Source organism: Rhinopithecus roxellana, chromosome 19 (assembly GCF_007565055.1).
Source record: "Rhinopithecus roxellana isolate Shanxi Qingling chromosome 19, ASM756505v1, whole genome shotgun sequence".
NCBI lineage: Eukaryota > Metazoa > Chordata > Mammalia > Primates > Cercopithecidae > Rhinopithecus > Rhinopithecus roxellana.
In genome coordinates, this window is record NC_044567.1 from 26,022,276 (window position 1) to 26,037,780 (window position 15,505).

Consider the following 15,505-nt stretch of genomic DNA (forward strand, 5'->3'; position numbering starts at 1 on the left):
TAAACAAGGGGCCTCAGTGGTACTCCCTATAAGATGGAGGTCAGTGAGGGTCACAAGATCTTTCCTGGGACAGTGATCAGAAGTCAGCTGACTTCCCAGGACCAATTAGTATGATTTTTGGATGGTTGAGCCCTGAGTTCCTCACCTGGTGGAGAAAAGGAGTCCAGAACACATGAATGGGTTATCTTTTAAGGTCTTGATCTTCATAGGCTTCAGAACTTGGTATTCTATTTCATGGCCTTGCTTCTAAAGATCCCTGATATAACTAAAATGATATTTGATGGGCTCCCTCTTCTTTGCTTCTAACTTCATGAGTAGCTTCCTAGTACCTTTGTAGCTAGAGGTCATTCTGACTGAGTCAGGACCAACCCTGTTTCTGTGTGAGAATATAATGATATAAAAGTTTTACTTCTTGGGTGGCTGGGATTTTTCCTCCTTCTCTCTGTCTGATTAGTGCCAAATAAACTTTCTTCTCTGATATCACTTTATTTCAAAAGCAGCTCAGATAATTAGCTCTTCTTCTCCTTACCTTCTTCCACTTCCTTAGGAGTGCACTCATGATCTGTGAATCACCATACAAAGATACTAGGCAGAGTGTGGGGTCAGGAAAACCCCACCATGGGGGCTGTTTTCATGTAAAGAAGTCCAGTTGCATCATGGAGCTCCAGCACAGTCTGAAATGAGGATAGGTGAATTTGGAAATTGAAGAACGGCATCTGTAATGTGGGGTGAGGGAGTGAGGAAAATGGCAGTCTGGCTGAATGACCATTATTTGGGTCTGAGCTTCTATGACCTCTAATTTCAGGACACACCTTTCTCATCCTAAACCAACCAGGACGTTTCACTGGGAAAGTGTCTGAGCAGCGTCTGGGTCTGGCTGCCTTTGTTTTTTTTTTTTTTTTTTTTTTTGAGACGGAGTCTCGCTCTGTCGCCCAGGCTGGAGTGCAGTGGCCGGATCTCAGCTCACTGCAAGCTCCGCCTCCCGGGTTCACGCCATTCTCCTGCCTCAGCCTCCCGAGTAGCTGGGACTACAGACGCCCGCCACCTCGCCCGGCTAGTTTTTTGTATTTTTTAGTAGAAACGGGGTTTCACCGTGTTAGCCAGGATGGTCTCGATCTCCTGACCTCGTGATCCGCCCGTCTCGGCCTCCCAAAGTGCTGGGATTACAGGCTTGAGCCACCGCACCCGGCCTGGCTGCCTTTGTTGTGGCTAGGAAAGGAGATGAGATAAACCCTAGAGGAGAGGAAGGAAGCCGAGGCTTGGAGGCAGAGCACAAGGAGCAGACAGATTCTGCTTCTGTCTTGTTAAGAATGATTCAGGTTTGAAAATTCTAGAAATGGGGACCCTGAAGCCTTCCACTGTGCTCCCAGGCATTACATTACAGTACTCACCTAACGTTTACCATGCCACAGAACACCTCCCCAGCGTGCATACCCGGAGGCAGTGTGGGGTTGAATTTAGGGGACCTCAACCTCCTTTAACTAGGTGTTAACTAGGTTAACTAACTTCAACTAGGTGGGCAATCTGTTACTTGAGTCTTGCTTTCTTCAGCTGTAAAAGACAAATTCTGAAGGTCCATTATGGGTGTGAACCAGGCTCAGCTGTTAGCAATTTACATCTCTTTTTATAAACTACATGGCAACTGGATTCAAATCAAGTTTTACTCATTCTTTCACCAAACACTAAGGGCCTATGATACGCAGAGCCCCAAACCAGAGTTTCAGTGAGCTCAGTTTGTCCCTCAGATTTTGCCACCCTGCTTCCTATTAGATTCTGGAACATCATTTCAGTTCTATCTTGTCAGCTCTCTTGCTCACCAGCACCCCTGTGTCCCCAGGGAGGTTTCCTGAATCAAGTGAGAAATCATGGAGGCCTCTTCATCCATCCCCTGCTAGTGTGCACTACCATCAGATGGTCCAAGGTTATGCTTCACCCTCCCCACCAACATTATTTTCTTTCGTAGCTTAAAAAAATTACACGAAGCAGGAATACACTTTTCTGGTAGAATAATTTTTTAAAAATAGATAGCATGCTTGTAATCCTAGCACTTTGGGAGGCCGAGGCAAGGAGGATCACTTGAGCCCAGGAGTCCGAGACCAGCTTGGGCAATATGGTGAAACCTTGTCTCTACAAAAAATACAAAAATTAGCCAGGCTGGTGAGGCATACCTGTAGTCCCAGCACCTCGGGAGGCTGAGACAGGAAGATTGCTAGAGCCCAGGAGGTTGAGGCTGCAATGAGCTGAGACTGTGCCACTGCATTCCAGCTTGGGTGACAGAGCAAGACCCTGTCTCAAAAATAGAGTAAAATAAAATAAATAGATAAAGAGAAACTCCTCTTGACAATTCCCCAGCCTCCCAACTTGATTCATGGAAAAACTCAGTCATCCCGAAGAGATAGTGACAAGTTTATATAAGGTTTTGAAAGAGGTCTTGAGGTTCCCAAATCTAAGCCCTGAACAATAACCATTAGGATCTAACCTATAGATGTGAGCCTTGACTCCCTTCAATACAAGGCAAGGTGACTAAGCTGGGCCTCAGTGGTGGGCCTGTCCTGGTGCTGGGATTCGGAAGCAGCAACTTCAGGCCAACCTGTTTTTTTCCCACCCCCGTATCTGCAGGAGCTTTATGATGCCAGTGTGTCCTCCTACCTAAGATAAAAGTTCAGGTAATGGAGGTTGCGCAGGAAAGGATGATTGTAAAATCTGAAAAGAGGAAATGGGGAGAATGATGCCTTTGATGCCTGGCCAATGTTCTTGATTACAAAGGCAAAATTGTAGCAAGCAGTAAAGTTACCTGTCCAAGGCCTAGTTGAAGGTCTGTACGTGGAATCAGAGAACTAAGAGAAGATTGCAGCAGAGGTCGGTGGCAGGGAGGGGGAGGAGAGTGCCCGGGAAACATGAGACAGTAAAGAATTGCTTGCAGAAGCACACACCCAAAGAGGAGGAGATGCCATGGATAAAGGGAGACCAGCATTAAGTTCCAGGCCCAGTTGAGCCCTGAAATGCCCTTTGTGAGGAGGTAATGAGATCACATGGCTTCCTACATGGGAAGGAGGCAGGCTGAGAACTGGAAGAGCTTGTTCAGTGGGGTTTGGAGGTCTGAGAACAGGAGGGAAGTGACTGTGGATAATGAGCTGTCCCAGACTGTACCTTGCCGAACACTGGCATTTAGAGGCACTGTTGATTACCAAAGAAGGGGGAAGTTCAGAAAAGGCCTTGTCCCTTCCAGGAATAAGAAGGAACTTTATTATTATAGATGCAGTAATAAAAACAGCTGCCATTAAGTGAGCACTTACTAAGCATCAGGCTTTGTGCTAGGCACTTACATCCATTATCTCCTGTCTACACGAAGCATTTTTGTTCCCATTCCAAAGATGAGCAATATGAGGCTCAGAAAGATTAACATGCCCAAGGTCACACAGGTAAATTATGGGGTCAGAATTTGAACCCTAGGTCTGTCTTGGGAGGGAGGGGAAAAAATCAGAACAAATAAGGAGGACAGAGGGAGAATAGACTCAGGAATATGAAATACAACATACACCACCAAAGGACAGTTCGCGTATCTTTACACAGAGGGTATAAAATGTGTATGCAAAGCTGAATTCTGAGTCAGAATGACCTAACTCATGCTTGAAAGCAAGTGCCTCTTAATTTGCCCCTCATGGCAGCCTGTGAGACAGGGGTGTCCTAACTCCTGGTCTTTGAGGAAGTCAAATTCACCAAGTTCCTCTGAGCCCTCTACAACCACACCCTTCTCAAATCAGGCAAGCTCATTTCTCTTGACCCCCTGGTGTCACTGAGGGGACAGGTGGCCCAGTGTAGAAATCATGTTTGCATCTTCGTGATTAGGAGACCTTGCATTCCAAGGAGACAAATGTATTTGCATCTATTTTCTCAAGAACCCGCCTCCTGGCTAAAAATTCCTTGGAGGAAGGGCAAAGACAGCCCCTGTGTTATACCCAAGGAATGCCGATGCTGTCTTTCTTGCTAGGTGCTGAACTGAGTCCTAGTTCAAATGGCTATTATTTGTTTTTAATTTGAGAATACTTAAACAGCTGTCATTGTAAAAGAGTCAAACCATACAAAAATATAATGAGTGTGATTGTCATGCCACAGATATGATTGTACTAGAAAGATCATGTTACTTTATTTTCTTTTTATCAAATCTAACACCAAGGTCCTATCCCATTAGCTGTGTAGACATTTGTTTTCAGAGGCACTTCTCCTCCCAGAGTAGAACAAAAGTCCCAGAGTTTTAAGAAAACCAAGATATCCAAGAGACCCTTCTGACATTTATCCATGCTGGCCACCACAGATACGTTCCTTGTCCAAACACAGGCGTTCCCTTGAAATCCACACAGGCACATCATCTCTCCCAGGGCCCAGCCTCCTGGGGTCTAGTACTCAGTCCTTCTCCAGGGACCCACTGCTTCTGGGGCACAGGCTGCAGCTTCCCACTACTCAGCCTGGCTCCAGACCCCTCACACTGGCTCCAGACCCCTCACACTGGCTCCAGACCCCTCACACTGGCTCCAGACCCCTTACACTGGCTCCAGACCCCTCCTTCCTGCCCTCCCGGTTCTGAGACTTTGACCCCTCCCTTCACCACAGGCCCTTCTGCCTTCAGGACACTCACACTTCCTCAGTGAGTTCAGTTTTTCTGCAAAAGCCAGGAAGGGAGGAATTTAAACAACATTTGCTTTTGGCAAATGCCCCTGAGGCAAGGAAATAGAAGGTGAAGCCATCTCCTTGGAAGGGAAGGAGGGAAAAGACATGGAACAAAATATAAATAGCTGTCGTTCCTTTTGATTCTACAACAGCAAAAAACAAAACTCAAATCTCATGTATTATCCTGTGATCAAAGTATTCAAAGCAAAACACCAAAGTCCCTCTTTACTACCCCCTCTCAAATTCCTCTCCCAGAGCAACCATTATCAGGATTTGAGTGTACTCTGTCTTGTCTTCATAGTTAGCTATCGTCAATTATCTGGTTGTAGACTTTCAACATTTAATCAACAAATATTGAGTGCCCACAAAGTAACAGGCAGTGGGGGGCAGGCTAGACTCAGTCATCATCTGGAGAAGAGAGGGAAGTAAGCTGACAATTACAATGCCGTGGGGTAAGTGTGTGATTAGGGAAATGCCGGACAGAGCAGCAAGTGTCAAAGGTGTTTAGGGAAATGAAACAAGTTATTATTTCTGGAACATAGGTCACAAGGCGGGAAGAGATATAGGAAGGGAACGTTAAGCCATGCGGCAGGGCCCAGACCAGGCAGAGCCTTTTAAGCTATGTTTAAGAGTACAGACTTTATATCAGGAGCTATGAGGAGCCTTGTAAGAGCTGTAAGTAGAAGAGTAACATGCTCAAGTTAGCATTTTAGACCACTTTGGCTGCAATATAGAGAACTGATTGGGATGAAGTGACCCAAGGGAGTAGGTTATGTCAGTAAATAGGGTTGGCAGTGATGGTTGCCTGGATTAGAATAGCGATAGTAAGAATGGAAGAAAGAATAAAATAAGACAAATATTTAGGAGGTAGAATTGTTAGAATTTGGTGATTGATTGGATATTGGTGGTTGCATTCCTTAAGACAGCAAACACTGGAGGAGCAGTTTTGAGGATAGAATGATTTCAGTCTTGAACATGCTGAGTTTGAGGTATTCTATTTAAGATTATTAAGGTAGAAACGTCCAGGGGGCTGTTAGACTTAAGGGTCTGGAACTTAAGAGAAGACCAAGACATATGTAATCACTGACCTCTGTGTGGGCACTGTGGCCATGGGATTGGCTGCAGTCACCCAGAGAAGGCATCAAGAGTGAAAAGAGGTGGCCGGGTGCGGTGGCTCATGCCTGTAATCCTAGCACTTTAGGAGGCCAAGGTGGGCAGACCATGAGGTCAGGAGTTCAAGACCAACCTAGCCAATATACTGAAACCCCATCTCTACTAAAAATACAAAAATCAGCCAGACATGGTGGCAGGCACCTGTAGTCCCAGCTACTTGGAAGGCTGAGGCAGGAAAATCACTTGAACCTAGGAGGTGGAGGTTGCAGTGAGATGAGACTGCGCCACTGCACTCCAGCCTGGGCGACACAGCGAGACTCTGTCTCAAAAAAAAAGAAGAGTGAAAAGAGAAGAGGGTCCAAGAATCCCAGAGGTCACCACCAACATTTTAGGGACTTGTATTTGGGCCCTTATGCTTTAGTAAGATAAATTTTCTTAGTAAATGAGTTCAGGGAAAGTATCATGTTTTCAAAATAAAATGTAAATTGTTCTTAAATTTTTTTTTAACCTTATCCTACTACTACTTTCCTTTTTTTTTCTAATCTCTACCACTTACTAGCTGTGTAATCTTGGGCATGTTATTTAACCTTTTAGTGCCTCAGTTTCCTCATCTTTCAAACGGGGACAATAAAAATCTCTACCTGATACTGTTGTTATGAGGATGAAAAGAGCTAATATGAAAAAGTGCAAAGAACAATCACTGGCTCACAGTATTTACCCAATAAATATCAACTGTACCGCCCTCATCCTGACTATCATTAGCATGGAGATGGATGGAGGGTTGATGCTGTGTTCATTTGGAGCGCCATGGCTCCAACAATGGAGTCAGACAGAGTTGAGTTCAAATCTTACATGACCTTGATTTCTCCCAGCCTCAAGCTTCTCTTCAAGTGGCTGTGATAGGGGTAGTGGGGAGGTGGAGATGGTTAATGGGTTTAAAAAAAAAAGTTACAACGAATGAATAAGGCCTAGTATTTGATAGTACAACAGGGTGACTATAGTCAACAATAATTTTATTGTACATTTAAAACTAACTAAAAGACTGTAATTGAATTGTCTGTAATACAAAGGATTAATGCTTGAGGAGATGGATATTCTGTTCTCCATGATGTGATTAGTACCCATTGCATGGCTGTATCAAAACATCTCATGTATCCCATAAATATATACACCTACTATGTGCTCATAAAAATTAAATAATTGTTTTTAAAAATGGCTATAACACCTACCTTATAGTGAAATAATGTCTAAACTCCCTGGCACACAAGAGGCCTTTACTGATGGTTAATTTCCTTCCATTCCTTCTTCCGTAGTTGTCAGTTCAGAACCAGGCAAGTTTGGTGACTCACACCAGGTCTTTTTTCCCTTCCACCTTGTCAGAGGTGTCCTACAATGCAGCACTGAGCTGTAGATGCTGGTTCCCTGTTAAAACCTGGGGAAGAGTACTGGTTAAATATCTGCAGACACACTGGAGGAGCTTCTCCAAAATGACTTTCCTCTCCCAGGTGGCCCTCTGGTCAGTGAGCGGCATCTTGGAGAAGGCTGGACCATGTGGGGAGGGTGGAGGAGCAACAAAGCAGAGCCTTCTCAGGCTGCGATTTGTCCTTCCTCAGGGAAGGCCTCCATCTTCTGCTCTGGTGGAGCAGCTGCCTTCGGACTCCCCACCACACCAGACTGTCCTCCACAGTCTTCAGAGAAATTGGTCTCCAGTGCAAATCTGTGGTCCCAGCTCTGTGGCCTGACTCTTGCAGATCCTTCCAGCCTCATGTCCTGCCTTCGCTTTCATGCCAGACCTCACTGCCCACAGTCTACCTCAGCCTCATGCCAGGCCTCCGTTCCTTGGTGCAGTGGCTTCCTCTGCCAGGAATGTGCCTCCCCAACCCTGCTCCCTTTCGTTGGTCCCTGAGGTGAACACATACCTAGTTAGCCTTTCAAGGTAGCTCTCCAGTCACCTCTTGTGAAAACTGCTCTGCTTCCCATATGTATTGTTAGCTGCCCCCCTTTGTGCCCTCCCATAGGCCCTTGTGTTATAACATCATAATGTGGTTGCATGCTTGTCTTTTGAGCTGCTTTAAGGCAGGGAGCCTCTCTTACTCATCATTAGCTCCTCACTGCATTGGATAGAGCCTGACACCAAGGGGGCCTTCCGTGTTGGCAGAACAAAGAAATGAATGGACGCATGGACAGATGGAGAGACTAATGCAGCTTGTTGAGACAGGGGCTACAGCTTCACTGATGTAAGAACAACTCCACCCTCATGCCCCAGCCTTCTTCTGGGGGCAGGGGCACATAATAACCTTTCTTCCACACTAAACCTTGCTCACTACCAGACTAGTAGGCCTTAAACTCTGGGAGCAAGTATGGAAATCCCTCCTATTTCAACACCCACTGCCCAGAGATTTTGATTCAAAGCAAGGTAGTACATATTTATTGAGAACCTACTATGTTCAAGGGACCATGGTCAGAGGAAATAGCCTGACAGTGCTTTCAGAAAGTGCACTTTTAAATCCATCATTGACATTATCTTCATAAACATCTTTATAAATTCAAGATTCTCTGTGGTTCCTCTGACGGTTCTTTCTGGAAGTCCTTCAGACTTCAACAGTAGTAGAGGGGGAAGTGTGGGCAGTTCTCTAATAAGAAATCTCTTTCTTGCCAGGATACGTGGGGTTTCTACTGTATAGGAGGCCCTGGCCCATAGGATTATTCAGGGCCAAATAAGTCATACTTTGTTCTCATCGCACTCTGACATTTTGTTTAGGGAAAATTAGATTCGAATGGGTGTACGAATCGCCATGAATGAAAAGAGACAGTAAGGCAGTCCCATCCCTTTGATGAGGAGAGCCTCAGATTTCTGTCAGCACATTCTCCTTTGTTCAGCACCAGCTGGGCTCAGAGGCACAGGGTCTTGGACAGGATCTGCCATACCCTTAGAGCAGATGGGCTGGGCTGGCTCCACCTCCATGGCATCATTCCTGGGACCAGAGTGAGCTGTCAAGGCTTATGTCTTAGCCAAGCCTCATTGCAAGATAGTCTCACCTCTCTGTCAACACCATGCTTGATCCCAGGATGGGCACAGGGCAGAGGCAAAAAAGGGACTAGTGAGAGAAGCAAGGCAGCACCGAGTGAGAAGACCCAGCCTCCTGAGAAATGGGAATCTACAGGGCAACAGTTGCCCGGGGGCATCCCGAGGAGGGCAGGAGGCACCAGCAGCACCCAGGACTGTCCATGGGGATTCTGAAAGCACTGATACAGGGACACATGGATATTCTCTTAGCCTGGGGCTTGGGGAGCAGGTAGGAGGATCAGGAGGTAGAGAGTCTGGGGCCAGGAGAGGAGCCCTCTGCATCTGGCTAGTTTAGAAAAGTAGGATTGTTGGAGTTGAAGGTTGTTAGAGTTGCTTTGCAGCAAGCTCTTCATTTAGGCCCCCTCTGGGACACCCTCTTCCCTCCTGTCTGCCTCCACTACCTGTGTCCTTGGCCCCACCATCTCTGAGTGACAAACAGTGGTCACTAGCTTACTATGAGGCAATCCAATCATAAGGCATACTCTTTTATGGCACCAAGACACTTGCCTGGTACCTCCCTAGAACAATGGAGAGGTGTGTGGCTCTCACAGCTCACTCCTGCTGCCTAAAGCCTCCCTAACCCAAATCTGTCTCTCTCTGCAGTCCCACCCCCTGTACCTGTGCAATGCCAGTGATGACGACAATCTGGAGCCTGGATTCATCAGCATCGTCAAGCTGGAGAGTCCTCGACGGGCCCCCCGCCCCTGCCTGTCACTGGCCAGCAAGGTAGACTCATACTTCGCCCTACACACACCCAGAACTTCACCCAGCTCTGGGCTGTGAGAAGACCCTGTGCTCTCTTGTTCCCATGTTTCCTAAGAGTGATGTACCTGATTCCCTTGGGTTTCCCTAACCCATGACTGGTCTGAGAGAAGTGGAAATTCATACCTCTGTTCTTTCTCCTCTGACTAGCACCAGCAGGACTTTTTGACCTTCATCCCAGCATGTTCCCCATCCCACCTCCTTCCCATCACTTGGGAGTTCCTGAGTCCCTTCCCCTGCTCTGCACCAGAGCAAAGAAGGGGTCAATTGAAGGGATTTCTTCTTTTAGAAATATACACCAAGCATGTGCAAGAACAGCAGAAATAGAAATCGTTGCCCCACCCTTAAAAAGTTCACAATTTTCCCCTGAGATTGCAAACTGGTGGCCCATAAGCTGGGTTTGGCTTGCAGACACGTTGTGTTTAACCCTCACAGTGACTTTTCAATGTGTAACTTAATTGCCACATTTAAAAATTAAAAATGTTTATATAAAAGCTCAGATTTTCACCAGGCGCGGTGACTCACGGCTATAATCCCAGCACTTTAGGAGGCCGAGGCGGGCGAATCACGAGGTCAGGAGATCGAGACCATCCTGGCTAATACAGTGGAACTCCGTCTCTACTAAAAATACAAAAAATTAGTCAGGCGTGTTGGCAGGAACCTGTAGTCCCAGCTACTGGGGAGGCTGAGGCAGGAGAATGGCGTGAACCCGGGAAGTGGAGCTTGCAGTGAGCAGAGATCGCACCACTGTACTCCAGCCTGGACAACAGAGCGGGACTTCCTCTCAAAGAAAAAAAAAAAAACCCTCAGATTTTCAGTTTCTCTAGAAGAAAGCTGCAAAGTACATTGCTGCAGGCCATGGTTGATAGGAGCGGGGCTGGGGCTGCCCCTTTTCCACTGCTGTGGGCCTTCTCTTTTGCTATGCTCCACCCTGGTCTGCTACCTCACAGGACCTTTAGACCTTTGCCTGTGACTCCTGCTTTAACTAATAATAGCAGTTACTGTTTTCTGTGTGCTCACAATGTGCCATGTGGACATGGGACAGATTCTTTGTATGTATGATCTCATTCACTTTTCAGAACAATCAGGAAAGGTAGGCATTATTATTCTCAATTTGACGTATGAGACAAGTGAAGATCAGAAAAGTCAAGTAACTTGCTGGATGACACAGTTAGGAAGGGATGGAGCTGAACTTTGAATCCAACCCTGTCTGTTTCTCAAAACTAGGCTTAATCTATCTGTGACCTCCCTTCTAGCTAGAAAACTGAACATATGTGTGGAGTGTAGTTAGATTGTGTGTGGCACACATGGGTATGCCCGCAAGGGTGGTAAGAGAGGAGAGTGACACTCTCGGCCTTTGTGCTAGCTTGTTGTCTCAGGCCCAGATCCCTTGTGGGTATCCTGGTTCTCCTGGGGGCAAGGAAACAGCCTGGATTCTTACCTCATCCCATGGAAGGCAGGGATGTGGGCAGGATTCTGAATGTGGGTGAAGATATTCACCTGGCCTGGCCATGCTGACAAGGAAGGGGACTCCAGTGGTGGTGGGAAGCAGGGGGTCAGGATGCACTTGGAGGAGCTGGGGAATGTGGCATCTCTGCAAGGCTGTGAGCCTTCATGGCAGCAGAGTTGTTAGGCTGCAGCCGCCTGCCCTACTTCTGGATGTTTCATTTCTCTTAACTTACAAAATATGAGCAAATGGCACTCATTTATTCATTTGGTAAACAAGTTCCCAGTGCCTGTACTACATTACATAGTGAGTGTGTGTGTGTGTGTGAGTGTGTGTGTGTGTGTGTGTGTGTATGGTGGAGGGGGGAAGAAGGGTTCCGAGAAGCTTTGCTGCTATTGGTGGGAGCTGGGCTGGGGCTACCCCCTTTCCACAGCTGTGGGCCTTCTCTTTTGCCTGCTGTGCCCTGGCCTGCTACCTCCCAGGACCTCTAGACCTTTGCCTGTGAGTCTTTGAGCTACCTCCAATATTTCAGAGGTTCCACGGGCCTACCTCAAATACTTGGTTTTGTTTTGGCGGGAATTCTATTAGTTCAACATGTTAATACAAGTTATCTCATAAGAAAATAAATTGTAAGTAATAAATGTAGTTAGTTTGGAGGAATATCTGTTCTTTTGAGACAGAGTCTTGCTCTGTTGCCCAGGCTGGATTGCAGTGGCTCCATCTCAGCTCACTGCAACCTCCGCCTCCCAGGTTCAAGTGATTCTCCTGCCTGAGCCTCCCGAATAGCTAGGATTTCAGTTGTGTGCCACCATGCCTGGGTAATTTTTTTTTTTTTTTTTTTTTTTTTTTTTTTTTTTTTGAGACAGAGTCTCGCTCTGTCGCCCAGGCTGGAGTGCAGTGGCGCGGTCTCGGCTCATTGCAACCTCCACCTCCAGGGTTCAAGCAGTTCTCTACCTCAGCCTCCCAAGTAGCTGGGATTACAGGTGCCTGCCACCACACCCAGCTAAGTTTTATATTTTTAGCAGAGACGGAGTTTCACCATCTTGGCCAGGCTGGTCTTGAACTCCTGACCTCGTGATCCACCCGCCTCGGCCTCCCAAAGTGCTGGGATTACAGGCATGAGCCACGACGCCCAGCCTAATTTTTGTATTTTTAGTAGAGACAGGGTTTCACCATGTTGGCCAGGCTGGTCTCAAACTCCTGACCTCCAGAGTTCTGCCTACCTTGGCCTCACAAAGTGCTGGGATTACAGGCATGAGCCACTGCGCCCAGCCAAACATCTGTTTTTCTTAAAATGTGACTCATGAGAGGTATAAGGGAAAGATGGGGTCTTAGGGGAGGAAGAGTTTGGAAACCACTGATCCCCTGCAGCTCTGCTTTGGTTTTTCCTATTGGTGCCAATGGTGTTGTCACCAATGACAGAGCTGGGGCTCTCAAGCCAGATAGCCCTGGGCTTGGAGCCTGGCTCCTCCACTTCCCCTCAGTGTGACCTGGACTTTTTTAGCTCACCTCTCTAAGCCTCTATTTCCTCATCTGTAAAAGGGGAATAATAATGGGACTTACAAGTAGTTTGGAGGATTTAATGAGACCGTACAGATGGAAGCTTTTAGCCCTATGCCACGTACATGGTAACCACTCAATAAATGATTACAGTTATCATTACTGTCATCATCATTGGCATCATCATTCCGTGCTTTTGTAGTTAACAAGGTTGGGATATTTTTCCTTCCATTTGTTTTCTCGCTTATTCTTTTCTGAAACCCTCACCATAATTCTTCTGGAGGCTTCCATTCTTGTCACCACCCCACTACCCCCTCCACCCTCTGTCCAGTCACCCAGATTGGTTTCTGTTTCTTTATTAGCAGCTCCACAGCCATCCTGGTGATAAGCCAGAGTCTTATCACCTTATGCCTGAACTCGTGCAGTGGCCTTTTGCCTGCTAGAAGGAGCTAGATCTGGAGAAAAGCAGATGGGTGCAAGCCCTGCCTCTTACCATGGAGGCCACTACCTGGTAGTAAGGAAGAGGCAGTCTGAAGGCTGAGGTCCTGGGTGCAAATTCTGCCTCCACGGCTTCTCAATTGGTAACCCTGGGGAAATTATTCAGTTTCTCTGAGGCTCAGTTTCCCAACTCAGAAGTGGGGCTGATGACTGTCTTATAGAGTTGTGAGGAGTAAATGAAATCACATGTAGGAAACATGTAGTGTTAATAATAGTTGATATAAGAGCTGGGTGCAGTGGCTCATGCCTGTAATCCCAGCACTTTGGGAGGCCGAGGCAGGCGGATCACAAAGTCAGGAGTTTGAGACCAGCCTGGCCAACATGGTGAAACCTCGTCTCTACTAAAAATACAAAAAAAAAAAAAACCTCGTCTCTACTAAAAAGTAGCTGGATGTGGTGGCGCACGCCTGTAGTCCCAGCTACTCGGGAGGCTGAGACAGGAGAATCACTTGAACCCAGGAGGTGGAGGTTGCAGTGAGCCGAGATCACACCACACATCACTGTATTCCTGCCTGGCGACAGAGCAAGGCTCTGTCTCAAAAAAAAAAAAAAAAATTAGTTGGGCCTTGTGGCATATGCCTGTAATCCCTGCTACTTGGGAGGCTGAGGCAGGAGAATCTCTTGAACCTGGGAGGTGGAGATTGCAGTGAGCCGAGATTGCACCACTGCACTCCAGCCTGGGCAACAGGGTGAGACTCTATCTCAACAATAATAATAATAATAGTTGATATAATAATAACTAATGGTTAAGCAACACCATGTGCCAGGCACTATTATAAATGCTTTGTGTGGATTCGTTTATGTAGTCCTCATAACAACCCTATGGATTAGGTCCTGTTATTATCCCAGTTTACAGAAAAAAAAAAACAAACGCAGAGTAGTGAAGTGACTTGCCCCAAGTCTCACAGTTAATAGTTGGTATCAGAGCCAGGATTCAACCCTAGGCAATCTGGCCACTGGATCTCAACAAAGGTTATATTCCTTCTCCTTCCTTTCATCCTTCACTTTCAAGCCCAGAGGAAGCCCACCTTTGCTACCGAATCTTTCCTGACCAGCCCAGGCCCAGCCAGCCCAGTAGGAGCAGAAATCCCTCCCTGGGGGCATGCCTCCAGCAGGTAGGGTGTCTGTGCATGCTTTCAACACCATCTTCTGCTAAGTCTAGGTTTCAGGGAGGCACATGGTGGGTGGAGGGGAGAGGCCAAAGGTCCTTCCTGTCCCCACCCCTACCTCAAAGTAAGCAGCCTCACTTTTATCTGCTTTCTATATTGAACATTTGTGCCAGATTGTGTGTGTGTGTGTTGGTGGAGGGGATAGTAGAAGGGAGAGCCTTCTGGAGTGAAAAAAGGTATGGAAACCTCTGTTTCTATTCCTATGTGCTCTAGAATATTATCATCAGCGTTATAGCTTTATGTATTTGCCTTGTCTCCACAACTATATTATGAGCTGTTTTGGAGGGCCTGGCTTTTCCTGGCTTGGTGGCCTGGGCACGGTAGGTGTTTCAGTTTTGATGAGCAGAAGATATACAGGGACTCTTGTCTGGAGAGGAAAATCTAAGGCCCAGAGAAATGCAGCAGCTGACCAGTGAGTCCTGCAAGTAAGAGGCAGAATTGCCACCTCACTCACATTGTTCTCTCTGTAACAGCTCCTGTTGCTAGAGGCTGTGGCAGCCTTGCCTGCTGCCCCTAGGGCCGGCCAACTCTGAAGCTTCCAAAGAGCTCTCTGGATTCTTTCTAAAACTGCCTTCCTGTCCTGAGGGCCTGCCTGTCCTCTCTCTGCTTTCCAAATTCCAGTCCCCAAAGAAGTACTTTTTTTCCTTTTTGCCTCCACTATACTTTCTTGGGGGCAGGTGGACAGGAGGCATAGATAGCCCTAGATTGGACTGCTATCTGTCCCAAATCTTGCTTTTTATTCCTAGAATTCTGGACACAGGGACCTACTGCCTGAAAGTTCTGTTTGTTTTCCCCTGTTGGCCAATGCTCTGGGCTCTTTGATCACTTTTACAACTTTGTAATTATGGGCTGTAATGGGCTGGAGTGTTTGAATGTCACAGTAATTGCCTTCCACTGTTCCTACCCCAATTCTTCAAAGAGAGAGGGGAAGGGAAATAACAAAATCTCCAAAGAAGAAAGTCTTTGCCCTTCCTCATGCTCTTCCAGGCCAGGGTGGGTCCAGGGTCTTGTTCTAGGGATGTGAAAACCGAGGCCTGGGAGTCCCAATTCTGTGACTACTGGGGTGACCTCTCCTGTCCTTTGGCCAAATCCCTGGAATAGGAGATCACCAGTAGGGTTCCCTATCAGGGATTCCTTTTCCCCTGGTACTTCTCCCATACCCTTGTTAGGAGGGTTCTGAAGATTGGAAAGTCTCTACCTGCCTGGAGTAGCTTAGATGGGGTGGACTTCCTGGGAGGAAGTGAGTAGGGAAGATGGAAGCCATGAACCTCTCAACTCCTT

General features: G+C 46.9%; 1 protein-coding gene and 1 long non-coding RNA gene across 2 annotated transcripts in view; one reads left to right on the forward strand and one right to left on the reverse strand.

The window, feature by feature from the left end:
- On the reverse strand, positions 1–9,780 carry LOC115894731. The gene is made up of 3 exons (XR_004054877.1): positions 9,737–9,780; positions 7,011–7,213; positions 1–674 (listed from the first exon to the last, which is right to left on the reverse strand). It is a non-coding gene; the product is annotated as an uncharacterized LOC115894731 (long non-coding RNA).
- RNF43 (ring finger protein 43) overlaps positions 9,454–15,505 on the forward strand; it is a 17,653-nt gene continuing 11,601 nt past the window's right edge. The window contains exon 1 of the mRNA XM_010372932.2: positions 9,454–9,574. The gene's annotated coding sequence lies outside the window, so the exon portion shown is untranslated. The remainder of the gene's footprint in view (positions 9,575–15,505) is intronic.